At 38.0% G+C, this 21,366-nt stretch overlaps 2 protein-coding genes across 2 annotated transcripts in view; one reads left to right on the top strand and one right to left on the bottom strand.

Annotated features, from left to right (window-relative positions):
* The window catches only part of LOC127528026 (craniofacial development protein 2-like), a 1,148,403-nt gene that overhangs the window by 1,017,614 nt on the left and 109,423 nt on the right, over positions 1-21,366 (top strand). The window lies entirely within an intron of this gene.
* Positions 1-21,366, bottom strand: part of tm7sf3 (transmembrane 7 superfamily member 3) — a 78,368-nt gene that overhangs the window by 56,370 nt on the left and 632 nt on the right. The window lies entirely within an intron of this gene.

The following is a 21,366-nucleotide window of genomic DNA, read 5'->3' as shown; positions in this document are numbered from 1 at the left end:
AGACACAATTTATGACCACTTAAAAGACTTCACGAACAGCATCTAGAGACATGATATGAAGCTGCTCATTGACAACATGAATACCTTGACTTATAACCACTGGCCAGGCTAGGAACATGTCGTTAGATCATTTACTTCAGCTTGGTGGAAAAAGTATTTTATAGGTTTATAAATTTAAAGCTCTGTTATAAGTGTATTGTACACAGCGCTTTTATGTGTCAGTAAAACACATTTTACTCATAAAATTATTCCAAAAAATATGTGGCGCTCCCTGACAGGATTACAACTAATGAAATTGACTATGTTCACATCAAGACCCAAAGGCACTCAGCACTTCACATGAACTGACCAATTACAGTGTTGGCACAGGATCGGACCACCAGCTTGTGTAGGTATTCTTCAAACTCCATTTGAAATTAATCATGGACCTAAAATATCCACATATCCAAAGAGCAACCCTACAAAGACCCAAGACAGTAGGCGACATGGCTCTGCCTAACTTTCAGTTTTACTACTGGGCAGCAAATATACAAGCTATAAAAACCTGGAAACAAATAGATGAACATAGACAGGCTTCTCTATATTCCCTGCTTTGTGCCCCAATAAATGCAAGTTATCGCCAATATACTAATAACCCAATTGTGCTTCACTCACTCAGAATATGGAACCAATGTAGAAAGCATTTTAAGATGGAGAATCTTTTATCTGTAGCACCTCAGCATGAGAACCACCTTTTTCAACCCTTGCAAACATAAGCAGTTTTTAATATCTGGAAAACATTTGGGATTAAATTGCTTAGAGATCTTTATATAGACAACATCTTTGCATCCTATGAACAATTACATTCCAAATTTAATTTTCCTGCAACACATTTCTTTCACTATCTTCAAATTAGAAACTTTGTCAAACAGAACCTGCCCGATTTTCCCCATCTCCCACCTTCCTCTATGCTGGAAAAAATATTGTTCAGTCTCGAGGACTCAGCCAGGATTTCTGCAATATATAAAAATATTTTACAGTCCCTCCCTTTCAAAGATTCAAGAGGACAGTGGGGAAAGGGTCTCTCACTCAACATATCAGAAAAGGAGTGGAAGGTAGCAATGCAGAGAATTCATTCAAGCTACACATGTGCAAAGCATACAATTATTCAGCTCAAAATTATATATCAAGCACATCTGTCTCGCTTGAAATTGTCCAAAATGTTTCCAGGGTAAGATCCAACCTGCGAACGCTGCAATCAAGTTCCAGCCTCACTGGGTCACATGTTCTGGGCCTGCACCAAATTAATGTCATTCTGGACAAAAATTTTTAAGTGCCTTTCAGACAGCCTTGGTGTCACAATCCCTCCTAACCCATTAACAGCTGTGTTTGGTGTCTTTCCAGATGGGCTTAAAGTGGAGAAGGACAAGCAAACTGTGATTGCCTACACTACACTACACTACACTACTGGAATGCAGACTTATTTTGTTAAACTGGAAGAATCCTAACTCTCCTCTTTTAACTCTTTTAGGGCTAATTATTTTTTGTTTCTTTTCTCCCAGGGCTGAATATTTTTCCAAAAACTAACATTTTTTAAAAAAGAACACAAAGCAATTGTTTAACATATCAAATCAACAAAAAATATTTACTTTTGACAAATGTTACTGTCTTGCATGTTGTATGAGCCTGCATACTCTATGATTTCACATACATATCACATACATTTTACACAGCAAAGTCTGATCTCGCTCAAAGCAGCCAATTTCAGTCATTGCCACATTGCACTCCTTACAATATGTGTTGCTTTGGTGCCTATTTTTCAATTGTCTGTTGCTGCAATTTCTCACATATATTGTTAGTGTGTACTGTAGAGAGACAAGTCACCCATTTGCCATCGTGCCATGCCACTGCCACCAAGTTTTCTGCCTGCATGAAAACCGTATTGTCACCTCTTTTTATCTTCTGAAACGTTATGAACTTTATGTATGGCATTATAGCCTGGCTCACCCCATGGGATTTGCTTCTGTTTATTACAGAAGTAAATAAAACTTTGCAGCAGCACATACCTAAGCCACCAGGGGACAAAACACGTTTGGACCAATGCTCCCTGAAGTTATATCACCAGTTCTGTCCCATCTCTATTTGTAATGCCACAGTGCGCTTCATCTCGTCTTTCGTTGTGGGTTTCCATTTTGAAAAACGAGAATGCGATGCAAACGCAGCCCGCGATTCAAAAAAAATCTCTGCCTACCTGTTTGTCTCGTCTGACAGTAGCTGAAAAGCAGCATCAGGAGAGAGCAGCCTGAAATACAGCAGTTGGTGATATGTCGTGTTCAACAGCAAGCCATGCCGTCTTGTAAACTCCGGCAGCCAGATCGGTTCTCAACGGAGCAATGTCTGTGTATTTATCCCATGCGAACCTTGCCGTAGATGCATTGGCTGCGCGAAGGCACTCAATTGGCAGCAGATCCGCTGGCGCGGCATCGGCTGGTGTCTGATCAGCTGATGCCTGCTTCTCACTCTCTTGCTCGATCTCCTGATCACTGCCAATAAAATCCGATTCTGAAAAATCAAGAGTCCGACTCCGCGATAATGCGCAAAACATCGTCTGCCGAGTGTTTTCTTTTCTGCACTTGCTTCGCTGTCTTTTCACATGTCGGTGCCATCTTGCCATTGTTTACATTTCGCAACTCACGCACACGTAAGGTTTAGTTGCCGAGTCAACGAGTCTAGCATTCCTCCAAGCACAGAGGGAATGCCTGTGACGTGACAGTGAGATTTGTCGCCATTAACAGCTGATTGTCGCCCCCTATCCCTGGATGTCGACTTTTGTCGACATTAGCCTTCAACCCCTCCTGTCGACAAAAGTCGACATCCGCCCTAAAAGAGTTAAGTCAGTGGGTAACTGATGTTTTACATTATTTGAAATTGGAAAAAATCAAATTCTCACTTAGAGGATCTGTGCAGAACTTTTACAAAACCTGGCAGGATCTAATCAATAATATTTTATAATAAGCTCTTAAAGCACTGAGGAAGTAGATTCTCTCCCCATTTCTTTTTCTTCTCCATTTATCTGTATCCGCCTATTAAACTCATCAATTTATTTATTTATTTTTACTATTTTTAAGTTTTAGTCCGTTGGCCATGCTCTCTTTCTCAGGGCTGGGGGTGGATTTGTTTTCAATCCTTTTTTTTTGTAAAAATAGATCTATTTGTATGGAATGATCACAATAAAATTAATAAAAAAAAAATAAATAATCATGGGCATGGTCACCAGCCTGTCCTTATACAATTAAAAAGTTCATCAATTAGCCACTGGAAGATCAGTATTAATCCAGCATGAGCATTGAGCTACAGTATATTGTATATACAGTGGAACCTCGATTCACGAATGCCTCTGTACACGTACAAGTCGGTTTACGACCAAAAAGTTCGCCAAACTTTTACCTCGGTTCACGACCACACACTCGGTATACGAACAAGCCAGTTTCCCTTTCGGTTTGTGCGCGCTGATGATTTCCGCATGTGTTGCATTGTTCTCGGTCAGACGTGAACTGCTGAACTGCTGCAATGTAAGAGAGAGAGAGAGAGCAGCAACAAACTGAAAGAAAAGTTGATTGTTGTATCATGTTGTTTTGGAGCTTGCAGACTTAACAAGCAGTTCCAACAGCAGAAGCCAGGATGACAATGGCATGTTGGGTGGAAGGCTTCAAAGAAACATTAAAGAAAATGTTAGTAAATAAAACATTTGACTTTGACATGTGTGCCCTTCGAGAAGAACTGGCAGTATATATTGACCCTATTCCTCCATGGAAGAAAGAGGTGCCCAACTACAAGTTAAAGAGTGGCAAGGCTGCTAGACTAGTTGGCATGAACTATTGAAACACTGTGGGCACACTGAAGCCACGAGAGTAACCGATCAGTTCAATGAATGCTAGTATACTAAGAATGACCCAGCCAAGTAGTGAGATGGTGAGGTCATCAGATTTCCAAAGAATGGTAATCTGGTTGAGTTTGATTTTGAATTTTATTTTAAAAGCAAGCATTGAGCTTATTTTCACACTACATACCATCCTCAAACAATTTCAGCCTCAAAAAAGCATTTGACAACAAACAAAGAGAGTCAATCTGGTGTATTCCCTGACTGTACATCATATTATTATGTTTTGTCAACATCTTCTACAGCCTGAACTTAAAGTCCAGGTGCTGTGTCAAAACAGATGGTAGAAGCATTGATTATTTTGGCATCAACAGTGGCATGTGGCAAGACTTTATCCTTTTCCCTTTATCGTTCCTTCTCATTGTGGACCTTATCATGCAAAAATTGACACAGAAACAGTATATTGGTATTCTGTGGAGGGTACTGTTATGCTTCACAGATAGTACTACGTTGCAGGGTCTGGTACACTCCAGGCCAGTTCATCCTTGCAGACTATGATTAGCTCCTTAAAAACTGCAGCTAGCAAGGTTGGTTTGAAAATTAACACTAATAACATGAACATTAAGCAAGTCAGCAGTCATCAGTGCCCGCCAAATTTTGGTAGTAAACAACTCAGTTGAGGAGGTGCATTAACTTATAGTCAAGTGAAAAATGTAAGTATAACACTATGAAATGCTTTTTTCATTTTAACATGTGTGGACAATTCAAGATATGATCTTCATTTAAACAGAATCAATAGATGAAGATGATATTATATAACATACATCATGTTACAATTACATTTTGTATTCCATTGTTTAATCTATACTAATTAATAAAAGGCAAAGCCTTCACTGACTCACTGACTGACTGACTGACTGACTGACTGACTCACTCACTCACTCACTCACTCACTCATCACTAATTCTCCAACTTCCCGTGTAGGTGGAAGGCTGAAATTTGGCAGGCTCGTTCCTTACAGCTTACTTACAAAAGTTAGTCAGGTTTCATTTTGAAATTCTACGCATAATGGTCATAACTGGAACCTGTTTTTTGTCCATATACTCTAATGGAGGAGGCGGAGTCACGTATCGCGTCATCACGCCTCCTACGTAATCACGTGAACTAAAAACAAGGAAGAGATTTACAGCACGAGTCAAACGCGGCAACGAAGGTAAATGACGTTAATTTTTGAGTGTCTTTTAATACTGTGTAAGCATACATATTAACACATGTGCAATTAAACGTGTGCATTTACGGGGTGATTTCTCAGGCTTAAAAGCTCGCCTTTTATTAAAAAGGTAAATGCAAACTGTTTTCATTCTGAAGGGCACAAACCACGTTAGATTTCAGCCGTTAAACGCGCAAAAATGTCAGTACACCAGATAAATAAGCGCAACATATTATCAGTTGTATTGTATGCTTACAATACATATAGAAATGTGTTAATCGTTAACTAATATTATGGGATGGTGTTTTTCGACTCGCGCCTTGATTTAAACGATTGCATTTCTTGGTGGGTTTGCGTAGCTTATTGTCAATATCTTTACACCTCTTTTTAAGACTTAATTTAAAAAGGTTCTCTTTTCTTCTTAATAAAAATTTAAAAGCAATACTTCACTGCTGCGAAGCCCGTCTAGCGCTGACGTCCGAGGTTCGATTACCGTAAGCGAGTGCAGTGAGTGTGTACGCCTGATGAGCCAAGAATAAGGGGGAAAGACATGTCGCGTACTCTTTGCATTATTTGACAGTAAACTATTTTCAACCATTCTATGATCTGTCGTTTAAATCAAGTATCATTACATCTTCCTTTCTTAAAGAGAAGTAAGGCAGTACTTATAAGCTTACATATATATATATATATATATATATATATATATATATATATATATATATATATATATATATATATATATATATATATATATCTATATCCGAAGCCGTACAAGCACACTCTTGAGAATGCAACGTATAGTTGTACAGGACAAAAGCAATCTTGCGTCAAATCAATGGCAACCTTTTGTAGGTCTATGAACTTAATTTAAACTTTAGGTTTACACGGTGCTTTCTTTCCGAAGTACCTGCACTCATGAATATGTCTGTATGTGTCAGTCGGTCAAATCCACACGCTTCGCACCGGCGAAGTACCGCTTTTAAATTTTTATTAAGAAGAAAAGAAAACCTTTTTAAATTGAGGGAAAATATACTAATAACAGTTTGTTAAGGATCTGTTTTTTTGTGAAGCTGCCTTCACTCGAGTGATCACTTCGAGCTGACTTGCTGGCCAACTATAAGCATTACCTGGTAGGTAACCACCCATACAATCAGATTGTGAATCAGACTATGAATGCCGTGAATGTAATTACGCCGATCTACATGTTGTCAAATAAACGAACCACACGCCGTGGCGCAATTTTACGGGCTTCGCCTGTAGCGCTGACGTCCGAGGTTCGATTCCCGTAAGGGAGTGAAGTGAGTGGCTGGTTACCTACCAGGTAACGCTTATGGTTGGCCAGCAAGTGAGGTAACATCAGCCACGGTGCCTTCAGTTGTGAGAAGCAGATCACAGAATGGTTGAAAATAGTTTACTGTCAAATAATGCAAAGAGTATGCGACACGTCTTTCCCCCTTATTCTTGGCTCATCAGGCGTACACACTCACTGCACTCGCTTACGGTAATCGAACCTCGGACGTCAGCACTAGAGGGGCTTAGCAGCAGTGAAGTATTGCTTTTAAATTTTAATCAAGAAGAAAAGAAAACCTTTTAAAATTAAGTCTTAAAAAGAGGTGTAAAGATATTGACAATAAGCTACGCAAACCCACCAAGAAATGCAATCGTTTAAATCAAGGCGCGAGTCGAAAAACACCATCCCATAATATTAGTTAACGATTAACACATTTCTATATGTATTGTAAGCATACAATACAACTGATAATATGTTGCGCTTATTTATCTGGTGTACCGACATTTTTGCGCGTTTAACGTCTGAAATCTAACATGGTTTGTGCCCTTCAGAATGAAAACAGTTTGCATTTACCTTTTTAATAAAAGGCGAGCTTTTAAGCCTGAGAAATGACCCCGTAAATGCACACGTTTAATTGCACATGTGTTAATATGTATGCTTACAAAGTATTTTTAGTTTTTTTTTTTTCTTTCTTCAGTAATATTTAATCTCCTTAAAGAAAAATAACATATGCATTTTACTTTTTTTGTATCTCTTTAGTAATATTTTAGTGTAAAAGGATAACCAGTATTTAAACCTTTTATGTTACTTTATAAATTTATTTTACACAATGTTGAAAAATTAATAAGAAAGCTACATATGTTGGCAGCTGCTGCTTTAATTTTCAATGAAATGAAAAAAGCTCTCCAAGAGAAAACGTCAATGAACAAGAAACAGTTTGCACTACCTAAAAAGGAGAAACCCTCATTTATAAAGGTTTGCTGCAGATGACTTAACTGAAAATAAATTAATAGTTCCTATGTGTATAATACATATTTATCTATTTTACTTATGCCTTTATTCCAGCAACTTGCAACATCTGAGGTACAATTTGTTACATTACTTTTGTTTTTTGCAGCACAGGCAGGTGAAGTGACTTCGTCAGGGTCACACAGTGGTGTCAGTACCAGGATTTGAACTGACAAGCTCCGGGTTTACTGAAATATTACTGAAGAAAGAAAAAAAAACGAAAACGGGGAAATAGGGCTATGCATACAAATGTCCATCCATCCATTATCCAACCCGCTATATATCCTAAATACAGGAGCCAATAAGTAGATATGTATATATACAGTATATATATATATATATATATATATATATATATATATATATATATATGGTTGAAATAGTTTACTGTCAAATAAATGCAAAGAGTACGCGACACGTGTTTCGCCCTCATTCTGGGCTGGAGTGCAGTGGAGTGTGTACGCCTGATGAGCCCAGAATGAGGGCGAAACACGTGTCGCGTAATCTTTGCATTTATTTGACAGTAAACTATTTCAACCATTCTATGATCTGCTCCTCACAAACTGAAGGCACCGTGGCGGATGTTAGCAGATTGCTGGCCAACCACAAGCGTTACCTGGTAGGTAACCACCCATACAATCAGATTGTGACACAGACTACGAATGCCGTGAATATATATATATATATATATGTGAATGAATGTATGTATGTATATATGTATGTCTATATATATATATATATATATATATATATATATATATATATATATATATATATATATATATATATATATGTAGATATGTAAATTTGTATATGTATATATATATGTATATGTAGATATGTGTATATGTAGATATGTATATATATGTTTATGTATATATATGGTTACATAACCTCTTTAACACACTACTTCTCCGCTGCGAAGCGCAGGTATTTTGCTAGTTTAAATAAACCTAAGTGCAAAATTTCATATGTGGAAGAAGAAAGATGATCTTCATTAGAGTGGCTCTTGGATGATCATGTCTTGTTTAAACCTCACACGTTTAGTTTGGTTTGCTCTTTGTTGTTGAAGTGTGTGCTGTTACGATACCTAGGTTAAAATAGCTCTAAGAATTTCAGAAAGAAGGTTATAGATGCCTATAAGTCTGGGAAGGGTTATAAATAGATATCCAAACATTTGGAAACCAACCACTTCACTGTCCAGAACATCATCTGCCAGAGGAGATGATGATTTCAATCAACTGACAACTTGTCAAGGCAAGGTCACCCCAGCAAGTTATGCCTGAGAGCAGAATGCAAGATGCTGAAAGATGTCTATAAGAATCCCAGAATTTCACCATGAGACCTACAGGTAACTGTGCCTGAATCTACCATTAGAAATAGGTTGCGTAAATTAAATGTACCAGAAGGAAATCTTAGCTATTCATATAGAACATTGTGGTAAAACTAAAGTTTGTCCATGAACAACTAGGCATAGACCAGGACTTCTGGAACAGTGCAGTCTGGGCAGACAAGACAAAGTCAAGAGTTATTTGGCCACACCACCAGAAGAGATGTTTGGCAAAAGCAAAGATAAAATTTGAGTCAGAAGAACCTAACATAAGCTGTAATGTGTGGTGGTGGTGATGCTATGTTTTGGGGCTGCTTTGCTGTCTCTGGACCTGGGTAGCTCACTGTCACAGTATCCACTAAGAACTATAGAGTGTTTGAAGATGATCTGAGATAAGTCAGAAGACTGAAGGGCCTAGATCCATCTCAAAAGCTGGACTTTCAAGATCAAAACTCCAATTATGTACCCAAATCTAACGCTTTGACATCCTACACGTAATATCTTATATTTACTTATTTTATCTGCCACAAATCTGCCCAAGCCGAAATGCTGTCCAAATCTCTCTGTAACAACATAGCTGATTCTTCATTATATGCCTTTCCACTATACTATCCTTTATACTGGACAGTTCAGTATCATCTTCATGCTTAACCAGCTTATTGATTGTATTCTTATTCAGATCATTTATGTATATTAAAAAGAAAAGTGGCCCCAGTACTGATTCCTGAGGGATACCACTTTTAACATCACCTAATTTTGACAAAGTTCCTCTTACCACATCCTTTTGCTTCCTCAGTTTGAGACAACTTTGTGCCCACTTGCACACTGTGCCCTGAATTCCCACTTCTTTTAGTTTGACCACTAACCTTTCAAAGGGTATTCCTATTTCTAGCTGAACAGTTTTCCTGGTCTGACTGTTCACTTTTCTGATTCCGATTCTGATTAAATTCCAGCTGTCAACAGTAATAAATGAAAAAGCCCAGGTAAAAGTGATATTGAAATGCATGGAGTTAAGTCGCATTCCATATGCAAACATCAGTTTAACACAACAGAACTGAAGACCTTTATATAAAGAACATACAGGCAGAAAGTCATTGCCAAACATGGTCAAAGAACAGAAACTCAGTTTTGCTAAAGGTATAAGAAAAGTAAAATTCCCAACTGCTGGACGATTCTGAATTAACACTTTCCAAGCAAAACTGATAATCAGAAGTCTTCCAGCAATAAATATGAATAAAAATAAATCCAGTAAATTAGTCTCTAATTAAAAGCTTGTTTGCAATAAAAGCTAAATGGCAAATTAATTTCTCTAAAATATGATGCTCAAATATTACTGTCTAACAATATGATGCAGCTAAAAAATCATATACTGTTTTCTATGGTGAGCAACATATACAAAATCATTGACAAGTTCTGATATATTATAAATTTATTTACATTTTTTATAAACAGCTGAAGAAGTAAGAGACAGCATTGCACAGCAAATGAGCAAAGGGGTTTCAGTACTGTTAGCCTTGTGGTTTACAGTACAATGACTTAGCCAATTGGCCACTCTGACTACAGAAATACCAAAGCAAAAGTGAGCAATACCGTAGCTTTGCAATGTATTGCGTTCAAGATTACAACACTTTCTGGAACCAGTAAGTTGTATGCTATCTGCATCATCCTTCATTGCCATCCCCTATGCAAGTTCATCTACACACAAAAAAAAAAAAAAACACACAATTGCTATTCCATTAAACTTAATCGCTTCATTTCTAAAAGCAATATTCTTCCATTTATACTGGACAGGTAAAAGAAGGTTTCTAGGTAGAATCATTGCAGTTAAAGCATTTGACAAATCCATTGTCTTATAATCAACTACTAGCCACACTGTCCACTATCTACTGAAAAGCTAAACGTTACAGAATTTACACAGTAAGTGCAACCAAAGGTCAATTCACCTACACCCACTTTGTACCATACTGACTGTATTGAGACATTTATTTAAAAGATTTTGAGGTAAGCCTCCAATTTCCTTCAACAAATTAGCTTACACAGAAAAGACTTACTTCTGAAATCTATGAAAAACCATAAAGGACACCATTTACTTGAGTAAAACATCCATCCATCCATCCATTTTCCAACCCGCTGAATCCGAACACAGGGTCACGGGGGTCTGCTGGAGCCAATCCCAGCCAACACAGGGCACAAGGCTGGAACCAATCCTGGGCAGGGTGCCAACCCACCGCACGACACACACAAACACACCCATACACCAAGCACACACTAGGGCCAATTTAAAATCACCAATCCACCTAACCTGCATGTCTTTGGACTATGGGAGGAAACCAGAGCGCCCGGAAGAAACCCACGCAGACACGGGGAGAACATGCAAACTCCACACAGGGAGGACCCAGGAAGCGAACCCGGGTCTCCTAACTGCGAGGCAGCAGCGCTACCACTGCGCCACCGTGCCGCCCTTGAGTAAAACATATTAATGTTATTCAAATATAATGTTGAACTTAAAAAATGTGGATTTATTGCATACAAGCCTACATTGCAGTTGCTGAATAAGGTGTTGTAGGACCACAACCTTTGATTGGACTGAGAGGTATAGAAAACACAACAATGTTCTGGGGTTATGATCGAGTACTGCCTCATTTTGGGTACATAAAAATATTACTATGGCCAGTTGCACTCCCTACTTTTAAGGTTAAAGCTGTTCTTACAATGAAAATGTATGATTTTTTTCCCTGTTGGTTGGTTGGTAAAAAATTTTCCAGAGGTAAACTATATTACCACATCAATCCTTTGATTAAAGCGTAATAGTTCCTATAACAAGTAGTGCCATTTTTTCTTGTCAACACTAATCAATTAGAACATCTCTCTCTTCTCACTTTTTAAGTATGTAGCATTTTATGAAGAGTCAGTATAAGACAGTGCTGAAAGGACTTCTGTATTGGTGCTCTTGAACATAGTTAAATACATAAAAACTGTGCTAACTCCTCGGTTCCTCGGTAATTTGTGAGCCTAGGGTACAACCATTTCTTTACCCGATTGTGGTGATTCAGCAACACAAAATGGCAGGTGTCACTGAGGACTCCAGCCAAGATGCCGCTTCACTGTATGGACCGGGGGAGCAAGCCTGGTCAGAACAGTACCTCCCCCGGGACGCTAAATGGCCACTGCCCTGGGTGGCAATGGTGCCTCGGATTCCAGCAAGTCTCTACAACCCTGTTGGGACCCGGGGGTTTGGACAGGGGGTGCTGCAGTTGTTCCTGAGCCCGTGTGGGTGGTTCTTCCGCCACACCTGGAAGTGCAGCCGGAAATAGGTCATCAAACACCTGGAGCACTTCCAGGTAGGCTATAAAAGGAGCCAACAGCCCACCACTCCGAGAACCAGAGTCAGGAGGAGAGTAACTAAGCCTGATGGAGAGGAGTGGAGGAGAAGTTAAAGGGAAGTATTGGGATTGTGATTGATAATGCTTATTAGACTGTGTTGTGGGCTCGTGGGGACGGAGAAGACGTTCTACATAAGCGAAGAAAAATAAAAGCACTTGGTTTTTAGTAGTGTGCGTCCCGTGTCTGTCTGTGTCGTGTTGAGCACTGGTATAGCACCTCTTAGTGTCACACAGGAAAGGGGTAAACAGGCCTAAAAATAAATGAAAACATTATCAGAAATTCACTGTTCAGCCAAAGAGACAGGACTCGCCCAAGATAGTTAGACCTAAAACTCAAGGGGGAGGATGGGCCCAAAATATCACCCTAGTTTTAAAAATACAAAAATACTTTTAAAATGTCCCCCAAAAACTCAAAAATACCCATCAAGAGTTAGTGAAAATGTAAAACCTCTGGCTTAAAGGACAAAGCAAAACAATGCTCCTCAAATTTAAGGAAATATATTAAGATAATAAAAAAAATGAAAAAGTGAGGCAAAAGGTAGTCTAAAGCAAACAAGACCAAATCTGCTATCAATTATTCAGAATCACAAACAGAAGCAATAAATCCACTTAAAAAAAAAAAAAAAAGAATCAATGCAATGACAAAACAATCTTTATGCTACAATCTCCAATGACATTCTGAAGGACTCCATCTCTTCTATTTGAATATAAATATGGAGGGTGGTCCGTAGTCATACACAAGTGACATCACAGTGTCCTTGCCTCCTGGGGTTCGACACACAGAATACAAGGAACATAACTGAGTGTACTCCTACCACTGTTCCACTAGCACCCGGAACCAGAATGAAGTGAAAGGCCTGGCTCCAGCTGTTTTTCCATTACAAGGATGACAACGAAAGGAGGTGTTACTTGTGCGTTAAACATAAACAACTAGGCCTGTCATAATATCAAAATTTCAAACTTCAATATGATACTAAGTGTTGAAATTTGATTCCATTTTCGATGCTCAGTACAGTATATAAGGTACCCCACCAAAAATGTATTTAAATAAATTGCAATTTCGTTTGCATTAAAATCCTTAAATTGATTAAAACAAACAATAGAAATGTCAGTCATTAAAGGCAAATACTTTAAGTAGTGCAATCGTTTGTAAAAAGAGTGAAGTTCTGTAAACAATAAAAACTAAAAAGTAATCAAATTTAAACCTATAAGCACATGGAGCAGCATTGTCACTGTTTATACAATTGAGTACTGAAAAGTTATACTGCCTTATACTGCCTACATTATTTAGTCGGTGTGATGAAATATCATTTTAAAAATCTCACATAAGAAAATAAAACAAAGTAACAAACTATGGCTGCACTCTTCATTGGTGAATATTTAAAAACTAAGGGAGTACTAAAGGGTGCTGCCCCTGAATAAAAAGCACAGTTAAACCAACCCGTAGGTAAAAACTGATTGCAAACCCCTGCCTTAATGTGTTAAACATTTAACGGACTACAAAAAATGTTTTAACCTTCAAAAAAACAACAAACTTCACATCTCTACTTCAAATCCAAATGTTTATAGGCTTAAACTGATTAATATTTCCATAATTTAGAAATAAGATACCTATGCTTCAAAATTATTTTGTATCGTCTCTCGTGATGGTCCTTCAGATGGCTGAATTGGTTGTGGTAACCCCTTTAGTTGGGACTGTCGTAGCAAATCTTGCATAAAGGCTTGCATGTATCTTGTGGTTTTCCATTCCTATTTGGCAAAATGCTGAACTATTTCCAGACTCCACTCCATCTGCCCTCTTTGTCAATTAAGTGTACTGCTGAAGGCTCCAACACTGGTGAAGTAACACCTGTGAGTGTGTAGAAATGGGGCTGCAACCATAGCTATGCCCAGTGGTGTGAGGTGCAATTGTCAAAAGTCACAGCGAACTAGAAGTGCATTCATACTGTAGGCTGTAGAATTGATAACATGAAAAATATTGAAACAATTGGGCGCAGTGTGCTCCAAGTTGACAGCAACCCGCTTTGTTGATCCTAATGATCAATGTGCATGCTTCAATGTTTGATGAATGGCTCGAGTGAAGCAAATCAAACTTAAATGCTGACATACAAATGTATTTGTGGTGCTTTTCTTCATCCATTTCTCGCATAGGCAATATAACTGTTGCATATTCCCCATTGCAGTGATGCAATACATTTTAAAGGTTTCACATACCATCTTCGAGGAGAGTGTGTTGAGCAGATGGAAAGAGTACTTTGAGAGGCTGATGAATGAAGAGAACGAGAGAGAGAAGAAGTTGGATGATGTGGTGATAGTGAATCAGGAAGTGCAACGGATTAGCAAGGAGGAAATAAGGACAGCTATGAAGAGGATGAAAAATGGAAAGGCTATTGGTGCAGATGACATACCTATTGAACCATGGAGGTGTTTAGGAGAGATTGCAGTGGAGTTTTTAGCCAGATTGTTTAATGGAAACTTGGAAAGTGAGAGGATGCCTGTGGAGAAGAAGTGTACTTGTGCCTATATTTAAGGCAATAATAATAAGAGGGATGTGCAGGACTGTAGTAACTTCAGGGGGATAAAATTGATGAGCCACAGCATGAAGCTATGGGAAAGAGTAGTGGAAGCTAGGTTAAGAAGTGAGGTGATGATTAGTGAGCAGCAGCATGGTTTCATGCCAAGAAAGAGCACCACAGATGCAATGTTTGCTCTGAGGGTGTTGATGGAGAAGTATAGAGAAGGCCAGAAGGAGTTGCATTGCGTCTTTGTGGACCTGGAGAAAGCATATGACAGGGTGCCTCAAGAGGAGTTGTGGTATTGTATGAGGAAGTCGGGAGTGGCAGAGAAGTACGTAAGAGTTGTACAGAATATGTACAAGGGAAGTGTGACCGTGGTGAGGTCTGTGGTAGGAGTGACGGATGCATTCAAGGTGAAGGTGGGATTACATCAGGGATCGGCTCTGAGCCCTTTCTTATTTGCAATGGTGATGGACAGGTTCACAGACAAGATTAGACAAGAGTCTAATAATGAGTGTAAATGAGATGGAGGTCAGTGGAATGGTGAGGATGCAAGGAGTAGAGTTGGCAAAGGTGGATGAGTTTAAATACTTGGGATCAACAGTGCAGAGTAATGGGGATTGTGGAAGACAGGTGAAAAAGAGAGTGCAGACAGGGTGGAATGGGTGGAGAAGAGTGTCAGAAGTGATGTGTGACAGACGGATATCAGCAAGAGTAAAAGGGAAGGTCTACATGACGGTAGTGAGACCAGCTATGTTATATGGGTTGGAGATGGTGGCACTGACCAGAAAGCAGGAGACAGAGCTGGAGGTAGCAGAGTTAAAGATGCTAAGATTTGCACTGGGTGTAACAAGGATGGAAACGGATTAGAAATGAGTACATAAGAGGGTCAGCTCAAGTTGGAAAGTTGGGAGACAAAGTCAGAGAGGCGAGATTGCGTTGATCTGGACATGTGCAGAAGAGAGATGCTGAGTATATTGGGAGAAGGATGCTAAGGACAGAGCTGCCAGGCAAGAGAAAAAGAGGAAGGCCTAAGAGAAGGTTTATGGATGTGGTGAGAGAGGACATGCAGGTGATGGGTGTAACAGAACAAGATGCAGAGGACAAAAAGATATGGAAGAAGATGATCGGCTGTGGCAACCCCTAATGGGAATAGCCAAAAGAAGAAGAAGAAGACATACAATCTTCTGTGCCAATCTTTTTTTTTTTATATACCATTGCAACAGCATCAAAATGTATGGAAGTGTATTTGAGCCACAGAGGAAAAAAAAATTAGGGACATGATGACAGAAAAAAAAAAGGTCTATTTCATGATTAAAGTGGAAAATTCAACATTAATCTCGTCGTTTATTTTGTCATGATAAAATGTGCTTAAACATGTATGTTACATTTTACAGATAAATTGCTAACCACTTAAATAATTAATACTGTTAATAATTACACATGGGGGGGTGGCACGGTGGCAGAGCAGTAGCGCTGCTGCCTAGAAGGGAGTCACGTCCCTGGTGTTCCCTGCCCGGAGTTTACATGTTTTTCTGGTGGGTTTCCACAGTATGCTCCGGATTTTTTCCAAGGACATGCAGGTTTGGGGATTTGGTAATGCTAAAATAACACTATTGTATGCGTGTGCTTGTATTCACCTTGCAATGAGCTGATGCCCCATCTAGGGATTGTTTCTGCCTCACACAAGATGCTTGCTGGAATGGACACGTTCCTGGATTGATGGATGTAATTGCTAAATTTCCATTCTCTTCAGAGATATTATGGCAAAGTATCCTGGGAATTTAATGGATATTTTGTGCAATTCAGAACACAGCAAAGCCGATTATATATTATATGTATATCATACTGCCATCCGGTGGAATCCTCCAGCTTTACATAAAGTGCAAGTATAAACAGTACACCACTTGCATATCAGTAGCGCCCACAGGTGCATGTGTTGCATGAAGTATTAACCCGGCCTTAATGATCAAGCTTCCATATTACATCAGACAGTGTCAGTTAGAATTTGTACTGCATCTTCAGCCCGAAACACAGAATACTAAATTTAGTATAAAACTACTGCACAAAACAAAATACATTTGAGCAATAAAAACAAACATAAAAAATGCAAAGAAATAAATATTTGGGTGCAGAATCTGTATGATGACACAAGCTGTAACCAATCCATCACTGCAGTTTCACCATGGCCACACGAAGGGTTTACAGAGGAAGTCACAGATTCTAGATGCAAAGCAGGAACCAAGAATTTCACTGAACATTCAGAAAGACCATAATGGAAACAAAATACCACCAATAAAGCTACTGCTCATTACTATCATCCCACTCTGTGAGGCCAATTCCAGATACAAGGTTTTGAGGGATACCAAACACAAGTTTCTGGTGCTGTCTATTTAACAGGTAACATCATGATAACCGTTTAAAACATTCCTGTGTAATACCTAATTTGAGCAACTCCTAGTCCCCTAGGCAAAGTAATAAACGAAAGTAAAGTCACAAAACCTTAAATCAACCATATTGTTGCAATGTTATCTAACACTTATCTCATTTGTTTTCCTGTTAATGGGTTCATGGTGGAACACAATTGCACAGACTTAAGCAGGGTTACCTCTGAACACCAACATCAGTATCCCATTGAATGCTACACTAGGGACAGTTTGTATAAATTTGCCCTTTTTTCTGTTTTGTCTGTGTTTAGTTGTTATGTTGCTTTTTAATTAAATTCAGTAACTGCATTTTTTGCTAAAAAACTAAAAGCAACTAGGTCATTAAGCAGTCTTGCTGTTGGCCAAACAGCAGATACTAATGAGTTTTGCTGTGTCAGTGTGGAGAGGTTTTTAGTTCAGTCAATTTAATAGTGACAATATAAAACTACTCATTGAATGTACATTAAAGACGAATTACATTTTATTTACACATCCTACTAACAAAAACAATTAGTGGGTACAGTTTGAAATTTCTCTCAGTTAACAAACGATGGTGGTGTGGTGATCTTAACAATATAACATTAAAATAAATAAAAGATGAAAGAGCAACAAACATATTACAAAAATGCAAACAGACATTCTCAAATATATTCTTGACAAAGCCCCCTCCCTGCAAATTCATAAATTACGATGGGTAACACTTTACTGTATAATAACTTGCTTTAATAATTATTAAATGATGCTCAACAGATTATTAACTCGTGCATTCAAAGTTATAAATGTCAGTAAACAATAATTTCTATATTCATAACGCTTTGATAACTTAAAAATATATCAATGAGAAATATTATAGAATTCTTTACAGTTTTAAAAATAATGTATTCATGAGTTGCTGCAGTATCTAAAGCTCAACCACTGTAAAGACTTTTAAAGGTTTATTACCAAAAGCAATCATAAAGTGTAACCTTAAGATGCTTATTAACACAGCTTTTATTGCACAAGAGCCAATTCAGTCTCTACCTTCCTGTTTTTTCTTGCCTGTTTTTCAAAACTAGCAGTAAATATAAAAATGGAGTGTGTATCAAGGCAGCCAGTAGATATCTGCTCTCTTGGCACACATTTCCACCCTGTGTGAGGGGAAACACGATGAAGTAGGTGTTATAATATACACTAAAAAATGAATAGAGAGAACAAGCAATTAGAAAATGTAATCCATATTATTCTTAGAAAATGCAATCCATATTATTCAGTGGGTCAGAGAAGTTTCAATATACACTGGTTGCAATTTCTGAGAAGACACAATAAAAAGAAGACGATCTAATAAAATGACATGCCCCATTAACAACGGGAATTGGCCCCTAATCAAGAAATTAGCTGTAGCAAAAAAACTATGGGCTTGCAGCTTTGCCTATACTAACTACAACTGCCTGGGTAGCAGAAAGTAAAATGGTTATATTCTAAAAAGATTCTCTGCATGAAGATACAAATATTTGATAAACTAAGCTGCTGTATCTCTGACTCTCAGAAGTATTTCTATACTTTATCTTAATCTAAACTTTTTGCATTTGTGTAGCAGCAAGCAAAACACAAGCACTATCATAAAACTGACACCTAAGATTACATGTTAGGTGTGGATTTTGACCCTTGGGACTCGTGACTTAAATATACAGCATAAGCACAACAGTAGCCATCATTCCCCAAGAGTTCCCAAACAATCAATTTAACACAAACGCACATAGATACAGTCATTAGGGCCTGGGTTCTCAAGGTTGGTCCTGGGAGCCCACTGTGGCTTCAGGTTTTTGATTCAACCAGATTCATAATTAGAGACAACTAATAACTATGATCTCATTTAATTAGGTGATATTTTTTTCTCTTATCTTATTCTACATTAAGAAAGCACAGCAGCATGATTTTTATATTTATAAGACATTTACAAATATTTCTGCTTTTGCTATAGATTTAAATGCTGCAACTACTTTAGCGTTAAGACCCACTAATTAGAAAACAATGGATTAATTAAACAATTAGAACGCCCGGAAAAAAACAATGAACATCAAGATGAAAATATTGTTAAAAAGAAAAAAAAGACATCATTCCCATATAACTGCTTAATTTTTTTTTTCATTTTAGCAAACTTAGTTTTCTAATTTCTATATTGTTCCCAAAACACAGAATCTGGGAAATAACCATTCACTTAATTAGCCCAGGATTCCAATTAAAAACAGAAGCTGGTTGGAACAAAAACCCGCAGCCACAGGGGGTCCCCAGGACCGACGTTGAGAACCCCTGCATTAGGGTGTACTTGGTTTGACTTCATCGGCTATAACAACAACAACATTTATTTATATAGCACATTTTCATACAAAAAGTAGCTCAACGTGCTTTACATAATGAAGAGAAGAAAAATAAGACAAAATAAGAAATTAAAATAAGACAACATTAGTTAACATAGAAAGGAGTAAGGTCCGATGGCCAGGGTGGACAGAAAAAACAAAAAAAAAACTCCAGAAGGCTGGAGAAAAAAATAAAATCTGTAGGGGTTCCAGGCCGCGAGACCGCCCAGTCCCCTCTGGGCATTCTACCTAACATAAATGAAATAGTCCTCTTTGTAGTTCGGGTATTGCCCACCCTAGTCTTCAAGTACCCCCTGCATTACACAGCTTTCTGTGTAATGAACTCATTTAATTGGAGACTCAGTCTCTGAGTTCAAAAATGTACAGCAATGTGTTGTTCATGTTTAAGAAATGTGAGCATATTATTTGTGCCGTTCCTTGTTAAAATAAGTTGATCTATTAGCTTTTCATTTCCCTGTTTTGTCACACCTTATTTTTAAATTTTTCTTTATATAATTTGATGCTCAATTGAGATAAAAATGAAAATAGAATTATCAAATAACCTTTATTTTATCCTTTGTATAGTGTGCATCACCCCAACTCCTTTACAAGACAGGGTTATAATCTATATTGTATGCTATACTGTATGTTTATTTTTTGCAAAATAAAAACTAGTAGTTTTATTTAACAACAAAGTAACAATACAGATGCCAACGCTGTGACGAAGCGATTAATCTTTAGGCACCAAGACACTCGCCCTCCAAGTTTTGTGAACTAGTAACCCTATCTCCTCCTCCTTAATAGAATCCAATAGAACAAAAAGTAAAAGTGGAAACATATTATGAATTACAGGTAAGCTATGCTCGGTTTCCAACTAGAAACCGAGTGTAAAACAAGTTTATTATTTTAAAAAAGGAAGTTCACTTACAAACAGAACTGGATTTTTACTAAGACGGAACAAGTATGAGCTGCCCCACGCTTTTTTTTTTTTTTTTTTTTTTTTTTAAATGTGCCACTGTGTTATTAAAAGGTGACTAAATAATCCAAGGAGCATTCGTACAAAAATATCCTAGGCCAGACATACACCTTAAACTGCATATAATCACGATATCACTTTGTGTAATACAGCAAAGGACCCCCCAAAACAACTGTAAAATAGAAAGTGAAACTGTTTAAACTCTTCTATACGAGAACATATACTGTACGTATCTATATTCCTGTAGACGCCACTCAAGACTATAAATGACATCAAGCTAATCCAAAACCTCAAGTGTGTGGTTAAGATTGTGTGTGGTAAACCGTAAAATAAAACAAAGAAAAATATTAAGGTATCACTTTTTGATTATTCAGTGTTGAACATAACCTTCCCTGACCTAGGTTTCAGGGGACATGTTTCATTACGTCGACCATCCCCACAATTGTTACATGGTGATTGACCCTGAAACGCCGTCAGAACACATCGGCTGATTTAAGGCTCAAAATTATTTACTTTTAACTAATGCAGTCACTGTAGATCTTACATTGCAAGGTCTATTCGAAGCGCAAGTGTTTAAATATAACACACGACAGCCATTCGAATCAAAATTCCTTTTTTATTATTATTTGTATTTGCCATTTACCATGTTCAGCAGACCTTCGGTGATTAAGTGAAGCAATTAGGGGAATCAATCGTCAGTTTAAGAAACTGCCAGGACTAAGTGAGCGTGAATAAAGTTAATTGGAGTTAATAACATACTACCTATTCGGAGACAAAAGATAAACACTGATTAAAGAAAGCGCAGCCTTCTCGGCAAAAAATATTCTAAAGAGATCACTGGAGCCAGACACACACTCTATACATAACATTCGAAACCCATTTAATCAAGTCCAGCGTCGCGGTAGGCTGGAGGTTATAGTTCTTTGACGACATTCTTTTTATTATTACTTTAAAGTATGCAGCATTTGCGCCACCTGATTCTACGCAATTGATCGTGTTGATTCGGGGACGGACAAAGCTCCCAAACT

Source organism: Erpetoichthys calabaricus, chromosome 1, assembly GCF_900747795.2.
Source record: "Erpetoichthys calabaricus chromosome 1, fErpCal1.3, whole genome shotgun sequence".
NCBI classification, from domain to species: Eukaryota; Metazoa; Chordata; class Cladistia; order Polypteriformes; family Polypteridae; genus Erpetoichthys; species Erpetoichthys calabaricus.
Note: the sequence above shows the minus strand (reverse complement) of the source record. Positions and strands in the feature narration are given on the sequence as shown.